Genomic DNA, 22066 nt, shown 5'->3' with positions numbered 1-22066 from the left:
CCCAAGACCCTGGGATCATTACCCAAGCTGAAGGCAGACACTTAATGGCTGAGCCCCCCAGGTGCCCCTAAAAAAGATTCTTAAAAAAAAAAAAAAGGAATTGATTAGAAGGTTGAAAAAAGGGGCGCCTGGGTGGCTCAGTGGGTTAAAGCCTCTGCCTTCGGCTCGGGTCATGATCCCAGGGTCCTGGGATCGAGCCCCACATCGGGCTCTCTGCTCAGTGGGGAGTCTGCTTCCTCCTTTCTCTCTCTCTCTGCCTCTCTGCCTGCTTGTAATCTCTATCAAATAAATAATAAATAAATAAATAACAAGGCTGAAAAAAGAAAAAAAAATGAAAGAATGTGATTAGGCTGGAGATTAGAACAAACCATGCGCTAGATTTAGGGTATATTTTGATCTATTAGAAGAAATTGTATCCCAAAATTTTAAAGAAAACCGATATGTTTACAAAAAATAAGGTTAAATACAATAAAGGGATAAAATATGACTATAGGGGCGCCTGGGTGGCTCAGTGGGTTAAGCTGCTGCCTTCGGCTCAGGTCATGATCCCAGGGTTCTGGGATCGAGTCCCACATCAAGCTCTCTGCTCAGCAGGGAGCCTGCTTTCCTCTCTCTCTCTGCCTGCCTCTCTGTCTACTTGTGATCTCTGTCTGTCAAATAAACAAATAAAATCTTTAAAAAAAATGACTATAAAAATGAAAATTTTAAAAGATTTTTAAATGGACATTGATAAGGTAAAATAGGAAAGAGGACAAATTAAAAAATAAAGAATAAGAAAAAATAAAATTAAAAAAATTTAACCTTGAAAGACTAAATGTTCATGGGGAAAAAGCCATGAAGTCTATGTGTTGCTTTCCCCTAGCTCTGGAGTTCTGCAGTTCTCATTGATGAGTAAACTCGGTCTTGGCTGGATGTTCTTGCTCATCTTCTGGGAGAGGGGCCTGTTGCAGTGATTCTCAAATGTCTTTGCCCGAGGTGGAATTGCACCACTCTTACAAAGGGCCAGGCTAAGTAATCTGTTCAGGTTTGCTCTTGGTAGCTTTTGTTCCCTGAACACTTTCTGTTCAGCTTTGGAGGACGGGAATGAAGATGGCCTCCCAATTTCCAGCCCCGTAGTTGCTGAGAGCTCAGGGCCCCATTTCTCAATGTGCCCTCAGAGAAAACCATCTAATCACTCCTGTCTCTCTGGTCTCTGGCCGCACTTCGAGCTCATCCAGCCTGTTACCAAGCATTTATCTCTCTGGCACACAGCCCCATTTGGAGTCTCCAAACCCAGCAGATCCCTGCAGTGCGCTCCTGCACCACTCCTCCCAGAGGAGGAAGGAGTGGGTCTCTCTGGATCTGCCATTTGTGGGGTCTTGCTCAAAGAGCAGTGGTCCAACTGTGTGGCTCAGTTGATTAAGCATCTGAATCATGATTTTGGTTGTGAGCTCTGGCCCCATGTCAGGCTCTGTGCTGAGCCTGAAGCTTGCTTTGGATTCTCTCTGTCTCCCTCCTTCAGTGCTTCCCCACCCTCTACTTGTGCTCTCTCTCTCTCTTAAAAAATAAAATAAATAAAGTGGGTTTCTTGAAGACATCATATATTTAATTGAGTAGTGTGTTTTGATGAACTCTGTCTTTTTGAAAAAGTTATTTTTTTATTTAAATAATCTCTGTGCCCATTGTGGGGCTCAACTTATGTCCAATCCTGAGATCAAAAGTTGCATGCTTTTCCAACTGAGCCAGTCAGGTGCCCTTGACAGCCTCTGTCTTTTAAGTGGTGGATTTAGACTATTGACTTTTTCATTAATTAATTAATTACTTTTTATTTAAATTGTAGGTAATTTACATACAATGCAATACTGGTTTCTGGAGTAGAATTCAATGATTCCTCACTTAGGTACAACATCTGGGGCTCATCATAACAGGTGCCTTCTTTAGGCATCAACCCTTCTAGCCCATCTCTCTCTTACCTCCCTCCATCAACCCTCAGTTTGTTCTCTGTCATTAAGAATACCTTATAGTGGGGCGCCTGAGTGGCTCAGTGGGTAAAGCCTCTGCCTTTGGCTCAGGTCATGATCCCAGGGTCCTGGGATCGAGCCCCACATCGGGCTCTCTGCTCAGCAGGGAGCCCCTGCTTTGCCTGTTCTCTCTGCCTGCCTTTTGCCTACTCGTGATCTCTCTCTGTCAAATAAAAATAAAATCTTAAAAAAAAAAAAAAGAATACCTTATGGCTTATTTCCTCACTCCAGTTTTTCTTTTTCCCTTTCCTTTATGTTCATCTCTTTCTTAAGTCCAATACACATGAGATCATACGGTATTTGTGTTTTTCTGACTGACTTACTCGCTTAGCATTAAACACTCTGACTCCATCCATGTTGTTGTAAATGGCAAGATTCCATCTTTTGTTGGCTGGGTAATAGTCCATTGTACATATAGACCACATCTTTTTTATCCACTTATCTGTTGGTAGACATTTGGACTCTCACCATTGTCTGGCTATTATTGATAATCTTCTATAAACATTGGGGCCTTTGGATCTGTATTTTTGTATCCTTTTGGTACATACTCTGTAGTGCAATTGCTAGATCCAGGGTAATTCTATTTTTAGCCTTTTAAGGCACCTCCATGCTGTTCTCCAGCATAGCTGTACCAGTTTGCATTCCCATCAACAGTGCAGGAGAGTTCCCCTTCTCCAAATCCTAGCCAGCACCTGTTGTTTTCTGTGTTGTTAATTTTAGCCATTCTGACCAGTGGTATCTCATTGTGGTTCTGATTTGTATTTCCCTGATGATGAGTGATGTTGAGTATCTTTTCAGGTGTCTTTTAACCATCTGGATATCTTCTTTGGAAAACTCTATTTATGTCTTCTGCCCATTTATCAACTAGGTTATTGGTTTTTTGGGTGTTGAATTAGATAAATTCTTTGTAGATTTTTGTATACTAATCCTTTAGCAGATACTCTTTATGTGCAAGTATCTTCTCCCATTCCATAGGCTGCCTTTTAGTTTTGTTGTTTCCTTTGCTGTGTAGAAGCTGTTATCTTGATGAAGTCCCAATAGTTCATTTTTTGGTTTTGTTTCCCTTGCCTGTGGTGATGTGTCTAATAAGAAGTTGCTACGACCAAGGTTAAAGTAAGTAAGTTTCTGCGTGTGTTTTCCTCTAGGATTTTGATGGTTTCCTGTCTCAGAATTAAGGTTTTTCCTTCATTTTGAATTTATTTTTATGTATGGTGTAAGTGGTCCAGTTTCATTCTTCTGCATGTTGCTGTTCAGTCATTGGCTGTTCTTTGATGCTTTGTTGAAGATTAGTTGCCCATATAGTTGTGGGTCCATTTCTGGGTTTATGCTCCATTGATCTATGTGTCTGTTTTTGTGCCAGTACCATACTGTCTTGATGACTGTAGCTTTGTAAAATAGCTTGAAATCCAGAATCATGATGCCGCCAGTTTTGTTTTTCTTTTTTAGAATTGTTTTGGCTATTTAGAGTCTTTTGTGGTTCCATATAAATTTTAGGATTGTTCCAGCTCTTTGAAATATGCTGGTTGTATTTTGATGGAGATTGCATTAAATGTGAAGGTTGCTTTGGGTAATAAAGACATTTAAACAATGTTTGTTCTTCCAGTCTATGAGCATGAAATGTTTTTCCATTTCTTTGTGTCCTCTTCAGTTTCTTTCATAACTGTTCTGTAGTTTTCTGAGTACAAATCTTTTATTTAGCTAGTTAGATTTATTCCTAGATATCTCATTTTTGGTGCAATTGCAAATGGGATTGATCCTTGATTTCTTTTTCTGCTGCTTTGTTATCGGTGTATAGAAATATGCATTGGTTTTATATCCTGCGACTTTATCCTGCTGAATTTATGTATCAGTTCTAGCAGTTTTCTGGTGGGCATCTTTAATATTTTCTACAGAGTACCAGACTACTCTGTAAATCATGAAAGTTTGACTTCTTCCTTGCCAGTTTGGATGTCTTTTATTTTCTTTGTTGTCTGGTTATTGAGGCTAAGACTTCCAGTACTATGTTTAATACTAGTGATGATAGTGGACACCCTTGTCTTGTTCCTTACTGTAGGGGAAAGGCTCTCAGTTTTTCCCCATTGAGGATGAGATTAATCTGTGGGTCTTTTGTATATGGCCTTTAAAATGTTGAGGTATGTTCCATTTACCCCTACTTTGTTGAGGGTTTTTATCCCGAAAGGATGCTGTGTTTTGTCACATGTTTTTTATGCCTCAGTTGACAGGACCACATGGTTCTTATCCTTTCTTTTGTTAATATGGTATATCACATTGATTGATTTGTGAATATTAAACCACCCCTGCAGCCGAGGAATGAGTCCCACTGGATTGTGTTGGATAATTCTTTGAATATACTGTTGAACTTGATTGCTAGTATCTTACTGAATTTATTTTGCATCTGTGTCCATCTGGGTTATTGGCCTGTAATTCCCGTAGTAGGGTTTTTGGTTTTGGAATCAAGGTAATACTGGCTTTGTAGAATGAGTTCGGAAGTTTTCCTCCCATTTGTATTTTTTGGAACAGTTTGAGAAGACTGTTTTAACTCTTCTTTAAATGTAGAGTAGAGGGGCATGTGGGTGGCTTTTTAAATTTTGTCTGCCCTCAGTTAGGGTCATGGTCCCATGGTCCTGGGATCTCTCGGTTTCTCTCAAATAAATAAGTAAAGTAAGCAACTAAGTAAGTCTAAATTTAAAAAAAAAAAAAAAAAAAGTCTGGTAGGATTCCGGGAAAGCCATCTGGCTCAGGACTTTCATTTGTTGGGAGATTTTTGATCACTGATTTAATTTCTTTGCTGGTTATGTGTTCAAATTTTTTATTTATTCCTGTTTCAGTTTTGGTAGTTTATAAGTTTCTAGCAATCTGTCCGTGTCTTCCAGGTTTCCCAGTTTGGTAGCATCTAATTTTTCATAGTATTCTCTTTTTTTTTTTTTTTTAAGATTTTATTGATTTATTTGAGAGAAAGAAAACACAAGTGGGGTTTGTGCAGAGGCAGAGAGAGAAACAGGCTTCCCACTGAGCAGGGAGTCTGATGTGGGGCTCGATCTCAGGACCCCAGTATCATGACCTGAGCTAAAGGTAGGCGCTTTACAGACTCAGCCACCAGACACCCCCGTAGTATTCTCTTATACTTGTATTTCTATGGTGTTGGTCATGATTTCTCTTTCGTTAATGATTTTTATCTATTTGGGTCTTTTTTCTTTTTGATAAGTCTAGCTAGGGAGTTATCAGTTTTAATTCTTTCACAGAACCAGTTCTTAGTTTTGTTGTTATGTTCTACTGGATTTTTTTGTTTCTATATCATTTATTTCTGCTCTGATCTTTATTATTTTCCTTCTTTTGCTGGCTTTAGGCTTTATTTGCTGTTCCTTTTTTAGCTCCTTTAGGAAAGAGCTAGAAAACCTTCAGTATCAGCCTGGGACCTTTAGTAAGGTTAGGTTGTATATTTGAGACTTTTTTGCTTCTTAAGGTAGGCCTGTATTGCAGTATGCTTCCCTCTTAGGACTGCCTTTGCTGCATCGCAAAGGTTGTGAGCTGTCTTTTCATTTTCACTTGCTTCCATGTGTTTTTAAAATTCTTCTTTAATTTCCTTGTCTTTAATTTCTTGGTTAACTCATTCATTCTTTAGTAGAATGTTCTTTAACCCCCATGTATTTTTTTCATAGTTTTGTGGGCTGAAAATATGCATATAGACCATTGACATTTAAAGTGTTTATGAATACAGTTAGATTAATAATTGCCATAATTGTTGCTGTTTTTATCCATTGCATTTGGTTTTGATTTTGTATTCCACTCTTTCTGCTTTCTCTGACTTTAACTGAACATTTATAGATTATATTTTTCCTCTCTCTTAGCATTATCAATTGTACTTAAAAGAAAAAAAACTTTTTAAGTGTTTGCTCTTAAATTCACAGTATGTGTTTACAGCTAGCTAATCGAAGTCCACTTCTGAGTCCACTTTCAAGTCATGTTATGCCATTTCAAGGGTAGTGCAGTTACCTGATAACAGAATATCCCCAATTCCTTCCTCCTGCCCTTATGACATTCCTATCATTTACTTCACTTGTATTGAAGCTACAGTTACTGTGTACATTGTTGAAATTATTATTTTGAGTGAACTGTTATGAATTTGGTCAGTTAAGAGTAAGAAAAATAGGGATGCCTGGGTGGCTCAGTCAAGTGTCTGCCTTTGGCTTAGGTCATGATCTCAGGGTCCTGGGATCAAGTCCTGCACTGGGCTCTCTGCTCAGGGGGGAGCCTGCTTCTGCCTCTCCCTTGCTTCTCCTCCTGCTTGTGTGCTTTCTCTCTCTGCGTTAAGTAAATAAATGAAATCTTAAAGAAAATATTTAACCCCCATTTATTCCTTCTCTAACACTCTTCTTTGTGTAGATCTGTTTCTAACTTATGTCTGTTTCCCTCTCAAGAAGTCTTGTAACATGGGGCACCTGGGTGGCTTATTTGGTTAGGTGTCTGCCTTTGGCTCAGATCATGATCCCAGGGTCCTGGGATTGAGCCCTGTGTCAGGCTCCCTGCTCCGGGTTGCGGGGGAGGTGGTGGGAGTCTGCTTCTCCCTCTCCTCCCTGCTCGTGCTCTTACTGTCTCTGTCAAGATCTCTGTCTTTCTCAAATAAATAAAATCTTTAAAAAGTTGGGGTGGCTTTTATAATATAAAATATTTTTTCAAAAAATCTTGTAACATTTCTTGGTAGGTACCTCTACCCTGTGACAAATTCCTTTTTGTTCATCTTCTAAAGTCTTTTTTTCTCTTTAGATATTTTTTTCCTTCAACGCCTTAAATATTTCTTCCACTCTCTTGCTTGAATGGTTTCTGATTAGAAGGCCAATATACTGCTTATTCTTGCTCCTCTGTAGGTGAGACTTCTCCCCTACTGCATTCTTTTATGATTTTTTTGTCTTTGATTTTTCTGCAGCTTGAATATGGTATGCCTAGGTACAGTTTTTTTATATTTATAATTTTTATGTGTATTTGGTATTCTGTGAGTTTCTGTGGTTTGCCCTCTGCTATTAATTTTGGAAAAGTCTCATTGTTGGGTCACATATTTCTGCTCTTCCTGTTTGTCATCTTCTGTTTCTACTGCAGACCGATTACATGTTTGTGTAATTGTCCCATTTATTTTAGATACTCTGTCGTATCCTTTTTCTTTTTGCATTTCAGTTTTGAAAGTTGTATTTGTATTTCTTCCAGCTCATTGATTCTTTCCTTGGCTGTGTCTAGTGTATTGATGAGTCCATCGAAGCGTTCATTTCTGTTACAGTTTTTTGTTGTTGTTGTTGTTGTTGCCAGCATTTCCTTTGGATTCTTCCTTGGAATGTCCATCACCCTGCATACATTACCTCTCTTTGCATATTGGCCACTTTTGCCATTAGAGTTCTAGCATATTAGTGATAGTTGCTTTAAATTCCTTGTGAAGTAATTCTAGCATCTCTGCCATACCTGAGTGGGGTTCTCTGCTTGCTCAGTGTCTTCAAATCTGTTCGTTATTTTAGTATGCTTTGGGATTTTTTGATAGCTAGATGTGATGTAGTGGGTAAAAGGGGACTTAAGATGAGTATGCCCTCATGTGAGGTTTTATGTTTACCTAGCTAGGAGTTTGGCTGTATTTCCTGTTTGCTGTATCAGTAGGTGTCAGAGCTAAAATTTACTCTGGTGTCCTTGTTTTTGTCTCTTTGTCCTTGCGTTTCGCTAAAGATTTCTTACGTAAGGTCTGAGAGGTGCAGTTCTGTAGTTGTATGCCCCAGTTATTAGACAGGAGCCCTCTTGATGTTAGAAGTGATCTGTAGGCATGCTTGACTGGCTCGGTGAAACCTATGACTCTTGATCTCAGAGCTATAGGTTCAAGCCCTATGTTGGGTGTAGAGATGACTTTAAACTAAAATCTTAAAAAAAAAAAAAAGTGATCTCTAGTTCTGTGGTTAGGTCTCAGTCTTTTAGGGACCTTGTGCCCCTGGCCTGTGACCTTCACAAGTGCTTTGGGTTTGGGGTTTTGCCCCTCTTAGGTGAAACTGGAAGGCAGAGGGGACTGGAGTAGGATATTTTCCTTTCCTTAGGTCAGGCAGGTTCTGGCAAATCCCAGTAAGCTAGGCTCTGGTAAAACAGTTTCCCCCGAGGACAGGCCTTGTTAAAGAACAGAACGTTCTGGATGTATCTCTAAGTGGCTTGTTTTCTCCTTCCCCTGCCTGAAGCCTGAGGGGTTTTGTTCTCTGACCTTCACTGTGATAACCTGGCAGGTAAAACTCACAGAAGTACCTGGGTCCCCCTAATGGGTCTTCCCTAAGTTTATTAATTTGAACCTGTCCATATTGAACCTCTAGTGATTTATCAGTTATACTTTGCTTTTTCCTGCCCTGTTTCTGCCCCAGGCATCTGCTCCAGTAAGTTGTAATTTTCTGTATTTGCCTGTTCCTCTGATTGTTCGGGTAGTATTTTATCCTATTACTTCAGTTCTCTGATGGATCTAAAATGAATTGTTTTTCAATTTGTTTAGCTCTTTTGTTGTAAGGACAGTAGTGACCGCTTCCAAATACCTCCCATGCCAGACTGGAAAATGACAGTTTGATGCTTTTATTTTTGAAAGATATTTTTGATAGATTAAAAGAATTCCTGGTGACACCTTTTCTTCCTTTTCTTTTAGTGTTTTATAGATTCCATTGTCCTCCAGCTTAGAGCAGAAATTACTTGTGGTTCTTACCTTTATTTATCTATCCATAATGTGCTTTTTTTCATGTTTATAACACTTTGTTCAGTTCATTACAGTGGGCAAGTTCCTCGCTGAATGCATAGATGGAAACGAGGTACCCCTGGGTTAATGCAGGAGCCAGCGGCTTACATGGGACTGACTGGGCATCAGCCAAAGAGGGAGCACCAAGGTTTCAGAGCCAGACCCCACTCAGAGCCCCTGAGCCAAGGGTGGGCTAATGGCCTGACATTGACCTCTGCTTCCTTCTCACAGCTGGGCACCCTGCAGGGCATGTCTTCAACATTATATCGTTTCAGTGATGTCGGGGAAACTCTTATTAAACTGAGTCCCATGTCCTGGTGCACCCGAACTGTTGTTGCTTTGTAAGTCACATGCTAGCGTCCGATCAAGAGTATGAGAATCCTCCAGTAACAGTGTGCCAGAAGGGTGCTGTCTCTGTATTTCTCCCTTAGTGCCTCCTTGCCCGTGTTCATTCCTACTTGAATTCCCATCTATAAGTCGCATACCCTGGTGATGAAAGTCTCACACAAGTCTGTCAGATGACAAAGCTATTTCCAAAGCAGCATCTTGTGCAGATAGTCTGTGACCTCGAAGAAAGTGTCTCTGGTTAGCTGTCTTCTGTGAAAAGAGTCACCTACCCCTGACTAATGCCTAGTTGAAAGCATAATTTAGAAGACATATTAAGGAAGTAGAATAGGATAAAAATAGGAAACAAACATTTCTACTGTCTTAGAGACCACAGCCAACAGCGCTGTGTTGGGACAGAGTGTTTGGAGGTTCACAACCTCTGTGGTTTATGGGAGACACTATAAGGAGGACCTGGGAAGAACTTGCCATTTCACTGGAAAACAAGTGGCAGTTACAATTACGATGACTTTGTACTTAGGATCTGGACTTGGTTCACCTTTTTTTTTTTTGGATTTTTATTTGTCAGAGCGCACAAGAGGGGAGTGGCAGGCTGAGGGAGAAGCAGGCTCCCCACTGAGGGACTCAGTCCCAGGATTCTGGGATCATGAGCTGAAGGCAGCTAAAGGCAGATGCTTAACCAACTGAGAAACCCAGGCATCCCTGCTGCCCTTTATTTTTTTGAATAGAAAGAAACAAGGGTGTTTTCATTAATCCATTAAATGTATGTGAAAAGGAGCATTTTAAGAGGTGCAGTCTTTTTGAAAAATTGATCAAACTAGAATTCGGTATACTCGGCGTATTTGTAAATAAAATTGGGGCATAAAAAATAGGAAACATACTCCAAAAAGCTATTGTCTCTGGGGACTAGGCCAGTTCACAGATAGACCAGTTCACAGATAGTCTTACTTGAAGGCTACAAAATTGTTGTTCACATAATTATTATAAATCTACTGGAGTCTGCAGCTATCCAAACTGTTGGGTAGAGCCCAGTCTCTACATATGAGATGGTCGCAGTCTAGCTTAAACCTTCTCTTACCCCTGGGAGAAATATGGACTCAGAAGGGGAGCTGGACCACCTGCAGCATTCCAAAGGCAAAAAAGTCCTGTTAGGAAGTAGGTTCACATACAATATAATTTTTTTTATAAAGATTTTATTTATTTATTTGACAGAGATCACAAGTAGATGGAGAGACAGGCAGAGTGAGAGAGAGAGGGAAACAGGCTCCCTGTTGAGCAGAGAGCCCGATGCGGGACTCGATCCCAGGACCCTGAGATCATGACCTGAGCCGAAGGCAGCGACTTAACCCACTGAGCCACCCAGGCGCCCCACACATACAATATAATTTTAATTCTAAAGGGCACCTTAAGTTCCATTTGTCGCTTTTTAAAAAATATATCTGTCAGGAACAGACTTAACAGCATTGTACTGGCATTTAACTTTTTGGCAAAATAGAAACCTTGGTCACAGCCATACTTCTATAAAGATGTTTTGTTTTGTTTTTTTTTAAAGATTTTTATTTATTTGACAGATCACAAGGAGGCAGAGAGGCAGGCAGAGAGAGAGAGAGGAGGAAGCAGGCTCCCCGCTGAGCAAAGAACTGGATACGGGACTGGATCCCAGGACCCTGAGATCATGACCTGAGCCAAAGGCAGAGGCTTAACCCGCTGAGCCACCCAGTCGCCCCTACCTGAAGGTTTAGAATATGGTTCTGAAAATGTCGTATGACTGGGAGAGCTAACTTGGAACAAATTCCATTGACTGGAAGTAATGGCAGTTAATGAGACAACATTACTTCTAAGTAATGACACTCTGTAACTTAAGAGATGCTCTTCATCAGCCACTTGACAGTCTGTGAAGGCGCCGGGCCAGGTGTGGGCCAGGCAGCCGCACTTCAACTTTGGAGTGCTTATGAAAACAAAGGCATGCTTCCTAGAAATTAAACTTTACAGTAACAACAGAAAACAGTCACTTCAGGAAGAACAGTGGCGTGCTCAAGATACAGCAGGTTAAGTCAAGCGTCTTAAAGAGGGTTCTTGAACAGCAGGCTGGAATTTCATTGGTTCTTCTCAGGGGGGAGCATTCCACACAATGGTGGTGATGATGAAGATGGCTGCTGCTACAGCGACAGTCCCTGTTGTCCACATCTGGCAGTTGTTCCACCAATATTTTCTCTTCAGCTTGTCAGCACTTGTTTCAAATTGGGATGCTCCTACCTGCAGCCTTTCTGCACAGTTGCCTAACTCAGCTTCTGATGTCTTTCCAACACCTTATATTGACTTTCATGATGTCCACCACCTCATCTGCTAGATTCCCTGTCTGCTGAAGAAGAGTCTCTTATGGCTTGTCTCCCTCCTGATCCCATCTTGTTTCATTTATTCTTTTTCTACCCCTCAAACGCCCCATGTTGCTTCCTGACTTCCTCATATCAGGGAGATCGTATCGTAGTTATCTTTCTCCGATTAACTTATTTTGCTAAGCATAATACCCTCTGGTTCCATCTATATCGTCACAAATGGCAAGATTTCCTTTCTTTTGATGGCTGCATAGTATTCCATTGTATATGTATACCACATCTTCTTTATCCATTCATCGGTTGATGGACATCTAGGTTCTCTCCATAGTTTGGCTATTGTGGACATTGCTGCTATAAACATTCAGACCTTTTGGGTCACTATCTTTGTATCTTTAGGGTAAATACCCAGTAGTGTGATTGCTGGGTCTCAGGGTAGCTCTGTTTTCAACTTTTTGAGAAACTGCAATGCTGTTTTCCAGATTAGTTGCACCAGCAGTGTAGGAGGGTTCCCCTTTTTCTGCATCCTCGCCAGCATCTGTCATTTCCTGACTTGTCAATTTTAGCCATTCTGACTGGTATGAGGTGGTATCTCATTATGGTTTTTATTTGTACTTCCCTGATCAAAACCCAGCTTCTTTAAAGAATTTTTTCTTTGACACTGGTTTTTAACAACTTGATTATGATGTACCTTGCTGGTAGTCTCCTCAGGTTTATGCTCCTTGGGTTTTACTGAGCTTCTTGGATCTGTAAGTTTATAGTCGTGATCATTTGGGAAATTCTGCTTTATTTCTTCAGATAGTGTTTTTGTCTCCTTTTTGCTTTTCTATTTCTGGGATTTAGTTTATGCACATTGGTCTGCTTGGTAGTGTTTGGTGTTTCTTGTTTACCTGTGTGCTTTATTTATGTGTGTGTGTACTTTATTTTGAGTCATATCAATTGCTATGCCTTTAAATTCTTTGAGCTTTTCTTTTTTTTTTTTCTTTTTAAATGATTCTATTTATTTATTTGAGAGAGAGAGAGAGATCATGAGAGGAGAGAGGTCAGCGGGAGAAGCAGACTCCCTGCCGAGTAGGGAGTGTGATGTGGGACTCGATCCCAGGACTCCAGGATCATGACCTGAGCTGAAGGCAGTAGCTTAACCAACTGAGCCACCCAGGCGCCCCCTCTTTGATCTTTTCTTTTACATTGTTGATCTGATGTGAATCCCATATCAATGTTTTTTCATTTCAGATACAACTCTTACCATCTCTAGAAAACCCATTTGGATCTTTTTATAGCTTCTGTTTTCCTCTCCATCATGCACATGTTTCCCTCTACTTTCTTGAATATATGAAGCATTTTTACAGTATTCATCATCCTTCTGTGCTAGTTCTCATATGTCTGCCTTTGCAAGGTCAGTTTCTAACGGCTGGTCTTTCTTAGGGTCATAGGTCATGTTTCCTTCTCTTTCACATGCCTGGTGTAGCATACTTCATTGCTTGCTTGTGATGCTAGAATGTTTCTCCCTTATTAGCTAACCTGATGCTAAACTCACCGATGCAGTTGCTGGAGAAGGGGCCTCTCTTCCCAGTTCTGTGTGTTCTGCTTATTTCTGTTCTTGACACAGGCTGGCACACAGGACGCATGGGAGCTCACTCCAGTAAGTTTCTTTGGCATCTTTTCGGGTAGTTTCCTGGCTGCAAATTTAGCAGCACCCCTGTGGTGCCAGCCCTGTTACTCTCTGTATGTCTGGAAGGGGGCAGGCACTGCCAGGCAAGTTCTATGGGACCTCGTGTGGCCTTCTAGTGGCTTTCCGATGAGTTCATCAGCACCTTTGCCCACAGCCTCCCAGCTCGTTTTATTGGTGCCCACATAGGTAGTTGTCGGTCATCTCCAGGTTTGGCCTAGGGCAGCCCAGTGAACTTTACACCATCCAGTGGGCTGTGACCACCCACCTCCCAGGTGTGAATCCTTCCCTTGGATACCCCCCTTTACCATTACGTATTCTGTAGTGTTTCTTTTGTTTCCTTTCAGTTAACTTCTTATAAATAGTTAATAATTCTTCATTCTAAACTTCCCTTGTTTAAAATACCATGTGGTTTCTGTCTCCTGGCTGGACTCTGATAAACCTGGCATTTCCTTATCGAATCCTGGACATGGTGAGTTTATGTTGTTGGTTGCTGGGTTTTGTTATATTCCTTCAAATAGTGTCAGTCTGGGTCTGGCACACAGTTAAGTTCCTTGGCATCAGCCGATCCTTTAGAGGCTTGCTTCTGAGCAGCGTTAGGGTGGGTCCAGAGCTGTCTTCGGTTTGTAGGTAGTTTGGCCCCATTATTAGGGGCGATGCCCTTCTGAGGATTCTGCCTGACACGCTCTGAATTAGGAAGCTTTACCATGGTGGCTTGTGGGAACACAAAGTAGGACCATCCCTGTGTGAGCTCTGGGGATCTTTCCCCTCTGCTCCTTTCCAGAAATTCCTGCCCTGGGCTTCTTGCATAGTTTGTTTCACACGGGTATGGAGTCCTCAGCCGCAGACTCAAGGGGACCCTCTGTATATCCTGGAGCTCTGTCCACTGTGCAGCCCCTCTTCCTCAGCACTCTGCCCTCATGTTCCTTGCCCTCCTGACTGCCCCTTCCATGCGGGATATGGCCGGCTGGGTCTGAGTTTCCCCTCACTGCATTGTAGCCCAGAACCACCTTGGCTGTGGCAGGTGCAGTCAAAGGGCTCTGGCTGTTGGGTTTCTCTTCTCACTGGGATCGCTGCTATCTGGTGACAGGAGACGCATCACATCATCTCTTGTCCAGTTGTCCTGAGTTCAGGGGGCCCTGTTACTCTGTCTTGAATGAATAGGTTCATAGCCAAACAGATGAAATGGCCTGTCAGGAGCCTAATGAAATTCAGAATAGTTGGGGCTCTCTGGCTAAGCTAACACTGTTAATGTGCTTTTTTTTTTCTTTTATTAAGCAGTCGCATAGATGGGAACAGGAAGATGGCGCAGATTGGAAGACAGTGACATGGTGGCCGCCTGGAGTTGGCCCCAGAGCAGGCTCACCTTTACCATCTTGTGTGGTTGTGTCCTTGCTGGGCTGAGGTGCTTGCGAAGATCAGCACGTCCTCACAGGAGCTACCATGAAGAAAGGAGCTCATCACCCAAGAACTTGCAAGGGTGGTGTCCCTGCCCTGCTTCCGTGGCCCACCATGACTCCAGCAGTCTTCAGATGATGGGGAACTGGACTGACAAGGCCACCTACCTCTGGGGATTCTGGCCTTGGCCTGGACTCCTTCCCTGGCTTTGTAGGGCCCCCTCCACTTCTGCGTGAGGCCCTGTCCACGGCCACAGGTGGGGCGAGATGGCTGCTGGTGGCCAGTGCTGCCCTGCTGCACTTCCACTCTGAGGGAAGGGCCCCCAGCCCTGGTAGCTGTCATGCTGGCAGCAAGAAGGGAGCCTGGAAAGCCAGCCTTGCAAGGTGAGGGGACGTGTTTTCTAAAGTGTTATATAAGTGGGGTGAGAAGCAGTACTGCTCCCCAGAGCCCGGAAGGTCTCTGCACCTGCCTTTCCTGTTCTCCACCCAGCAATACCTTCCCGTCCCCACAGCCAGGGCTCTGCCGGCCTGAGATTCTTCCCTGGGGGTGGTGCCCAGACCTCTGAGGGGAGAGTGGTGGCAGCGCCCTGAGTCTGCCCACATTCAGGAGTTCAGGACAGGCAGACCCTCTGGGGAGCCCCAGGGCTCAGTGGAGGTTTGGGGCAGGCCAAATGCATCATCCTTCACTCAGGCAGACCTGATGAGGCATCTGTCCTGGGGGCCGTTTAAGGGTAAAGGCTGAGGCGCTGAGGGAGGATGGTTTAGCGGGAGCCTTTTCATGTGGCCAAGCCCCATAGGCCCCGACCCTCCCCCGCACCCAGGGAAGAGTTCCTTTAGTGGAACATTGCAGCCTGAAGCTTCCTGGGGGTGCGAAACACCAAGGGGAGCTTGGGGACTGTGGTCTCCTCCACCCTAGCAGGTCCACATTATTTTAATGTTCTACAGTCTAAGGTCCACAGCTGCTCCGAGAATGGGTAAAGAGAGGCTGGGGACTAGTGGACACAGTGACTGGGGAGGCAGAGAAGACATGGGATTAGCCCTCCCAGTGGGCCCATCAGGGAAGGATTGGGCTGAGTTAGAAAAGACAAGGGTCGGTAGTCAGAGCTTCAGTGGCCACTGTGTTGTGGGGCTGCACCGTCATGAAGGTGTTGGCTCCTGGGACCACTGGTTCTTGTGAGGATTCTTCTGGGCTCACATAAGGGCAGCTCTTCCTCTCCACAGAGGTAGGCCCACACCAGGGACTCTGGAGTCTGTTGTGTCACAGTCCTCAGCCTCTGCCTGGGACTTCTATGACAGGATGAACTGCTCCTGACTCTGCTGTCTGGCTGTGCTTTACCCAAGTACTACTCTGATAGCTCCTAGCCCATGAGAGCCTTTCCCTCCCAGTGAGAGCTGGAACTTCGGTGCGCCCCGTCACCCTTGGTTGTATGTCTCCATCCCACAAGGATTTGGGATGTGGAGGCTGAGCAGCCTGGCCTGGTGGCAGAAGCCTATACTTTCACTCTTTCCTCAGAGAGAACTGGGTCAGACCCCTTTGTGTGAGATGCTCACTTAGATGGGGACAGCCAGAGCGGGTGGAGAGGGTGGAGAGCATCTATAGCCACTGTTCTGTGAAGAAGACCCCCCCCCCCCCATGTTTATCCTTCCATTCAGCAAGTACTTGGTGAGCACCACTATGGGTCAGGGCTTGTTTAGGTGCTGGTACATAAGCCCTCGCTGTCGCTGGCCTGCATCCCGTGAGACGGGGTGTGCATCGTGAGATATGATCGGTGGTAAGACAAAAATAAGGATGCAGGGGCAAAATGTGCCAATTTCCAAAATGTGCTAATTTCAGTGGATGCTGTGGGAAGGTGACATCCGGGAAGAGGCTTGAGTGAAGGAGCGGGTGAGCTGTGTGGCCATTTGGAGGCAGAATGCTCAGAGGAACAGTGCAAAGGCCCTGAGCCAGGAGTCCATTTGGGGAACATGGTTGAAACTGTCAACGTGTAACAAGCTGTGGTGTTTATAGCTGAGCCCCATGGCCAGTCCTAGGCAGGAAGCACAGCAGTGACTTGCCCTTCTTGTAAAAAAACCAGCACTGCCCATCTGGCCAAGAGGGCGGAGTGCCCCCCAGAGCAAGGAGGCCTGGAGCTGGCAGTCTGCAAGCCCCAAGGCTCCTCCTCTAAGAGGTGGTAGACCTCAGCTGAGGACACATGGTGCTCTTCTCCGAGAAGCTACAGAATGAGCTTCTAGGATGTAGAATTGCTGTGTCCTGCTGCCATCCTCACTGTAGGACTGGGCTGGTAAGGAGATATACTAGAGGGTTCAGACAAGGACACAGAGGTCTTCAGCCCCAGAGACTCTTGGTCGGATAGAGGGACAAGGCTTTTGTTCCTTCTGGCTATTGCACATTGGTTTGCACACCTCTGCAAAGGCCATATGCAGCTCAGAGATGTCCCTGCAGTCTACGCTAGCCAGACTGGCTTGCTTTGTTACCAGCCCACATCCTATCACACACCGTGCCTGATGCTGAGTCCGCTTACCAGGTACCCTGACAGACAGGACCAGGCAGGGTGACAGACCCACCAGAGACTGCGGTTTTGGAGTTGTCAGAGACTTTAGCTGATTGATATATTAAAGCAAAGAGGTAAGTTACGGAGCTCCACATACAATTCATAAGAAATTAATGAAAAATCTACAACAGGAAAGTATGATTAAGATTTAAAGGTTAGTAAATAGACCTAACAGGAGGTTAGAGGCAGCTGAAGAAGGGACTAGTGAACTGGAATATCGGTCAGAATTCCCCCTGCAGGTGCACCACAGCCAGCCCGCACTGGCCTGTGTGCCAGGCCTGCTTGTGTCTTCTGTAGCTCCCCAACCTTGAGCAGGGCATTGGGGGTGGGGGGTTCCTGCCAAAGAAGATTCTTTGTGCTTGGAGTCACTGGAGGGTCTTCAGAACTTGGAGAATGTGTTTCAGTGCAGTGTTGGCAATGCTCCTGGCATGTTGGGTCCCGTCACTAGAGCTTTGTGGTGCTGATGAGATCTTTGGGGGCCTCGGATCCATTGTCAGAAACATGAGCGTGTTTATATTTATGGTCTTGGGCCAAACTTAAGCTAACCTCTCTACACCTTAAAAACTGCTTTTTACAGCTTTTTGTTTGCTTCTCCCTTGAATGCGGAGTGCAGGAAGGTAGCATTGAGGTGAGGACTGGTGGGCTTGGGGAAGCGGAGGGCCATTTGTTTTGCAAGCGGTGTGCACTGGCTGTTCAGGCCTCACATCATGGGTCCTGAATGCCACCTGTTCCACTGAGGTGATGGGCATGGGCACAGGAGGACGTGGGGGCCGGGGCTCCTGCAAACATGACCGACGCTGTTTTGGATCATAGCAATTTAGATGCAGGTTGTTCTGAGAAGTTTTCCACCCTGGGCTAATGGTTTCTTTATAACGAACAGACATAAATTTATGAGGGATGTTGAGGTAAGGCAGGGTCATGGGCCAAGGCCAGCATGCTCACCTACACAGGTTGCTTGACATGGATTAAAGCAGCGTCATGGCAGAGACCTCAGCCTTTTATCTAAAGGCAAGGATGGAAGCCCGGGTCTTCTAAACTGCTCTGTGGGACAGTGAACACCCTTCCTAAGGGGAGAGAGGGAATGTAGGCTGAGTCCGGCTAAGGGGAGGCAGGCCTATGGGGCCGTGATGCTGTGGCTCTTGGGAGGTTCTCGTCAGCTCAAACCAGGTGCCAAGAGGTCACTTGGAAGTCCCATAGTATACCCTGTGCTTCGAGACAGGAAGCTATGCTGGGTTCTCTGGAGGGTCCATGAGGAACAGATGTCCTCTTACTCAGCCAGGAGAGTGCTCAGGGAGGTGGGGAGCAGGAGGTGAGCACGTAGCCCCACTGTGTTACACATTTGTCAGTGGAGGGACTTCTGTGTTCCAGGCACTGGTTTAGGCACAGGAAGTTTGATGGAGTGGCTGGACGAGGTCTCTGCTCTTTCGGGGTTTGTGTTCCAGTTCAGAGGCCAGCCTTAAACAAGGGTAAGCAAGTGAGAACAAACACTTTAAAGAACCAAGAAAACAAGTCAAAAGTCATGAAAAAAGATGATACTGGGATCATGTGGTGGTAAGGGCTGTTAGGGAGAGGATGACCTCCCTTAAGAGGTGTTGTTTGAGCTGAAACCAGAGTGACAGGACAGCCAACTTTGCAGGTGGAGCAGAGGCCCACAGCTAGAATCGCTACAGCTTTCATCTCAAGGACTAGGAGAAACTGATGACAGATTTTTTTTTTTTTTTTTTTTTTTAAGATCTTATTTGTCAGAACCAGTCGGGTGGGGGCGGGTGGGTGGCAGGCAGAGGGAGCAGGCTCCCCAGTGAGCAGGGAGCCTGAGGCAAGACCCTGGGATCATGGCCTGAGCCACCCAGGTGCTCCATTTAATTCTTTTTTTAAGTAGGCGCCACGCCCAGCATGGAGTGGGGCCTGATCTCACAACCCTCAGATCAAAACCTGAGCTGATACCAAGAGTTGGAGACCTAACCAGCTGAGCCACGCAGGCAGGCACCCCAATGGAATATTCATTTAAACAGTGAGATTCATTGTTTTTAAAGGATCTACATGGAATTAGTAATAGATCTCATATTTTAATCTGTCGTTCCTTCTCTTGAAAAATTTATTGATGAGACCATTCTTTGTCCTGCAGTTTCCCAGAGTCTGGATTGTGCAGATGACTGATGCACCTCTGTCCCTCTTAAGTCGGTCCTGGGATCTAGAGGCTGCATATGTCCCCGGTGGTTTTGGCAAGCTCCTTCCTAAGTGCTGTTATGTCCTCTGTTGAGGTGTGGACAGCTGGTTGTCTTCTGTGAGATAGTTACCACCGATGAGGAGGAGTGCCTCTGGTAGGGTCCCAGATTGCTGAGGCTCACGTACTGGCAGTCCCTCACTGCTTGGCTGAAGTGCTCCTGTACAGAAGAATGGCTCCTCACTAACCACTGGGCGACTGGGTGCTCCCGTCTACATAGGAAAGGCAGGGAGACTTCCACTTGCAGAGTAACAGGCTGACTCCTTTTTTTGTTTTGCTTCATTTTTTAAGATTTTATTTATTTGACATAGGGAGAGAGGGAGCACAAGCTAGAGGAGAGGAGAAGCAAGCTTCTGGCTGAGCAGGGAGCCCGATGCGGGGCTGGATCCCAGGACCCTGGCATCATGACCTGAGCCGGAGGCAGACGCTTAGCCACTGGGCCACCCAGCTGCCCCAGACTTATGAATTTTTTAAGTCATTATGCACTCGTGCATTTAAATAGAGTTGAGATTAGAATTATTCTCATTAGCAGTTTAGAGAATTAGTGAGAAGATGGGTATGGTCTGTTATAAATGACGAAGGCCAGAAGAGATGATCTATTCAGTATAGGAACTACAGATAGTGTAACTCAGGCGTATTCATTATGATGTGTCAGACCCAAACGTTCTCAGTTCGGAGCACCCCTACGTAAGGTCCTGTAATTATTCTAAGGGACTGCCTAGGCCAAAAATATCTAACAGTTCCATTAATTAAATAGGTAAGTCTGAACAACTTAAGTATTTATGTCCTAGCAACTTAAGAGACATTGGGAAAAGTAATGTACAGTCCCTACCTTACAGTGGTTCGTCTTAAGAGTTTTGACTTTACAACATGCAAAAGCAGTCTGCCTTCATGAGAACCCGTACCTCAAGTTCTGAATGTGGGTCGGGTCTATTCCCGGGTGAGGGATCTGTGGCAGGATCCTCTCTCCAGACGCTGGGCAGTGGCAGGAGCCCTACAGTCCAGCCAGCCACACGGTCACAAGAGTGACAGTCCATCTACCCTTGGCAGCCATTCTTTTTTCACTGTCAGCATAGTAGTCAGCAGAGCACGCAAGATACTGAGCGCTCTCTTACAAAATAGGGCTAGTGTTGGAGGATTTGACCCAGCTGTAGGCTAATGTCTGTGTTCGGAGCACGTTTCAGGAGGTGAGCCTTAAGCTATGGTGCTCGGTAGGTTAGGCTTATTGAGTGGATTTCAAGGATATTTCAACCTAACAGTGGAAAGTTGTGGTTCTCAGTGTGGTCACTGCGGTTATCAGGACATAACCTTTACGGTAAATTGAGGAAGATCTGTACATATGAACTTGAAGAAAAAACACTTTCAGTTAAGTCACTAAAATTACTTAGGAATGGAAGGTGTGTGCCTGTTGGGCACTTGGAAATCTTGGAATCAGAGTGGACGCTGCCATCATTGGTGCCCGTCGCACACGGATTTCACAGTGATGACAGAGACCCGCAGCCGCGCAGACATAGCGGGAGCGAATGCTGAAACCGTGGGCTCCGCCCCCACAGCGCCCCCCACGTTGAGTTCAGCTGTTCTTCTCAGACGCTGCAAGTGTCCTGGAGCGCCCTCCAGGGTCCATGGGGCCAGACACGCCTCAGTGCGCGTGTGGAATCCACAACTGGGTCCTTCCCATTGCCGTGGTCATCGTTGCTGCAGGGCAACATGTTGGTGTGAAGTCACCCCCACCCCAGAGCATTCAGGAGCGGGGCGGGGGGGGGGGGGGGTTATCTCGTGGCATTTCCTGTGACCCGCCACCCAGCTACGTGCACGAAGGCGCTCCTCTATTGCCGGCCTTAGTGCGGCCTTAGTGCTTAGAGGACTTTCTCCTTGGCCTTTGATTTCAGCCACATCGGGGCTTAAGACCCGGCTTGGACTTCAGTAAACCATTGTGATGTGCAGTTCCCCTTCCTGTCTCTGGAGCAGGTTTAGTCCAACCAAAGAGGGTGTCAGTCTGTCCAGATGGATGTGAGCTAGCTTAGCCGGTCAGAGAGGGCCGTCTGCTGTCGCTGCTAGTTCCCCGCTGTCAGGACTGAAACATGCCAGAAGCTCGGGGCTTCCTGCCCTTCCCGGGCACCGACTCTGTCTCCTTACGGGGCTGGGCATGGGGGAGCGTACCCCTGACTCCCCACTGCTGCTGCTGGGCTTGGCCATCATGGAGGTCAAGAGAACATCATGGTCCCATTGTGTGCACGTTCTGAACCGGGGCCTCTCGAGGTCTTGGGTGCTGGCTCCTCTGCAAGTTCACGTTCCCCCGTTCACAGGAGCGCGCCTCGGGGAGCTGCGGGCCTCTGAGCATGAGGAAGAAACGTGCCTGTCCGCTGAGTTTGGGATTGTGGGTCACCTAACAAGCTGACTGGAGAAAATGGTAAGGGTGACAGAAACAGACCATTTGTGATTAACTATTCTTAAGGATAAGAGGACTTTTTAAGGAGGTTTGAAATGTGTGTTCCATGGAATGCTGTCGTTTGATACTTAAATCTAAGAGGAGGGCAGTGACAGTTTTATTCCCATTTTATAGATGAAGAAAATGAGGCTCACAATGAGTTAAGATGCGGGGCATCTGGGTGGCTCATTTGGTTAAACGTCTGCCTTCGGCTCAGGTCATAATACTGGGGTCCTGGGATTGAGCCTGGCATTAGGCTTAGTGGGGAGTCTGCGTCTCCCTCCCCCCATCCCTCCCTCCTGCTTGTGCACGTGTGTGCGCCCTCAAGTGAATGGTCAAATATTTAAAACAAATGGCTGAAGATGCAGCTGGCGAGCTGCTGAGC

At 45.2% G+C, this 22066-nt stretch overlaps 1 long non-coding RNA gene across 1 annotated transcript in view; it reads left to right on the top strand.

Moving 5' to 3' along the window:
• LOC116580483 overlaps nt 1–21876 on the top strand; it is a 48430-nt gene extending 26554 nt beyond the window's left edge. Inside the window, exons 2-4 of the long non-coding RNA XR_004281671.1 lie at nt 14362–14861; nt 15991–16140; nt 21560–21876. This is a non-coding gene — a long non-coding RNA (uncharacterized LOC116580483). The remainder of the gene's footprint in view (nt 1–14361; nt 14862–15990; nt 16141–21559) is intronic.
• Nucleotides 21877–22066: the final 190 nt, after the last annotated feature.

The sequence above is a fragment of the Mustela erminea genome, chromosome 20 (assembly GCF_009829155.1).
Source record: "Mustela erminea isolate mMusErm1 chromosome 20, mMusErm1.Pri, whole genome shotgun sequence".
Taxonomy (NCBI): Eukaryota; Metazoa; Chordata; class Mammalia; order Carnivora; family Mustelidae; genus Mustela; species Mustela erminea.
This window is presented reverse-complemented; position numbering and strand designations above follow the sequence as displayed.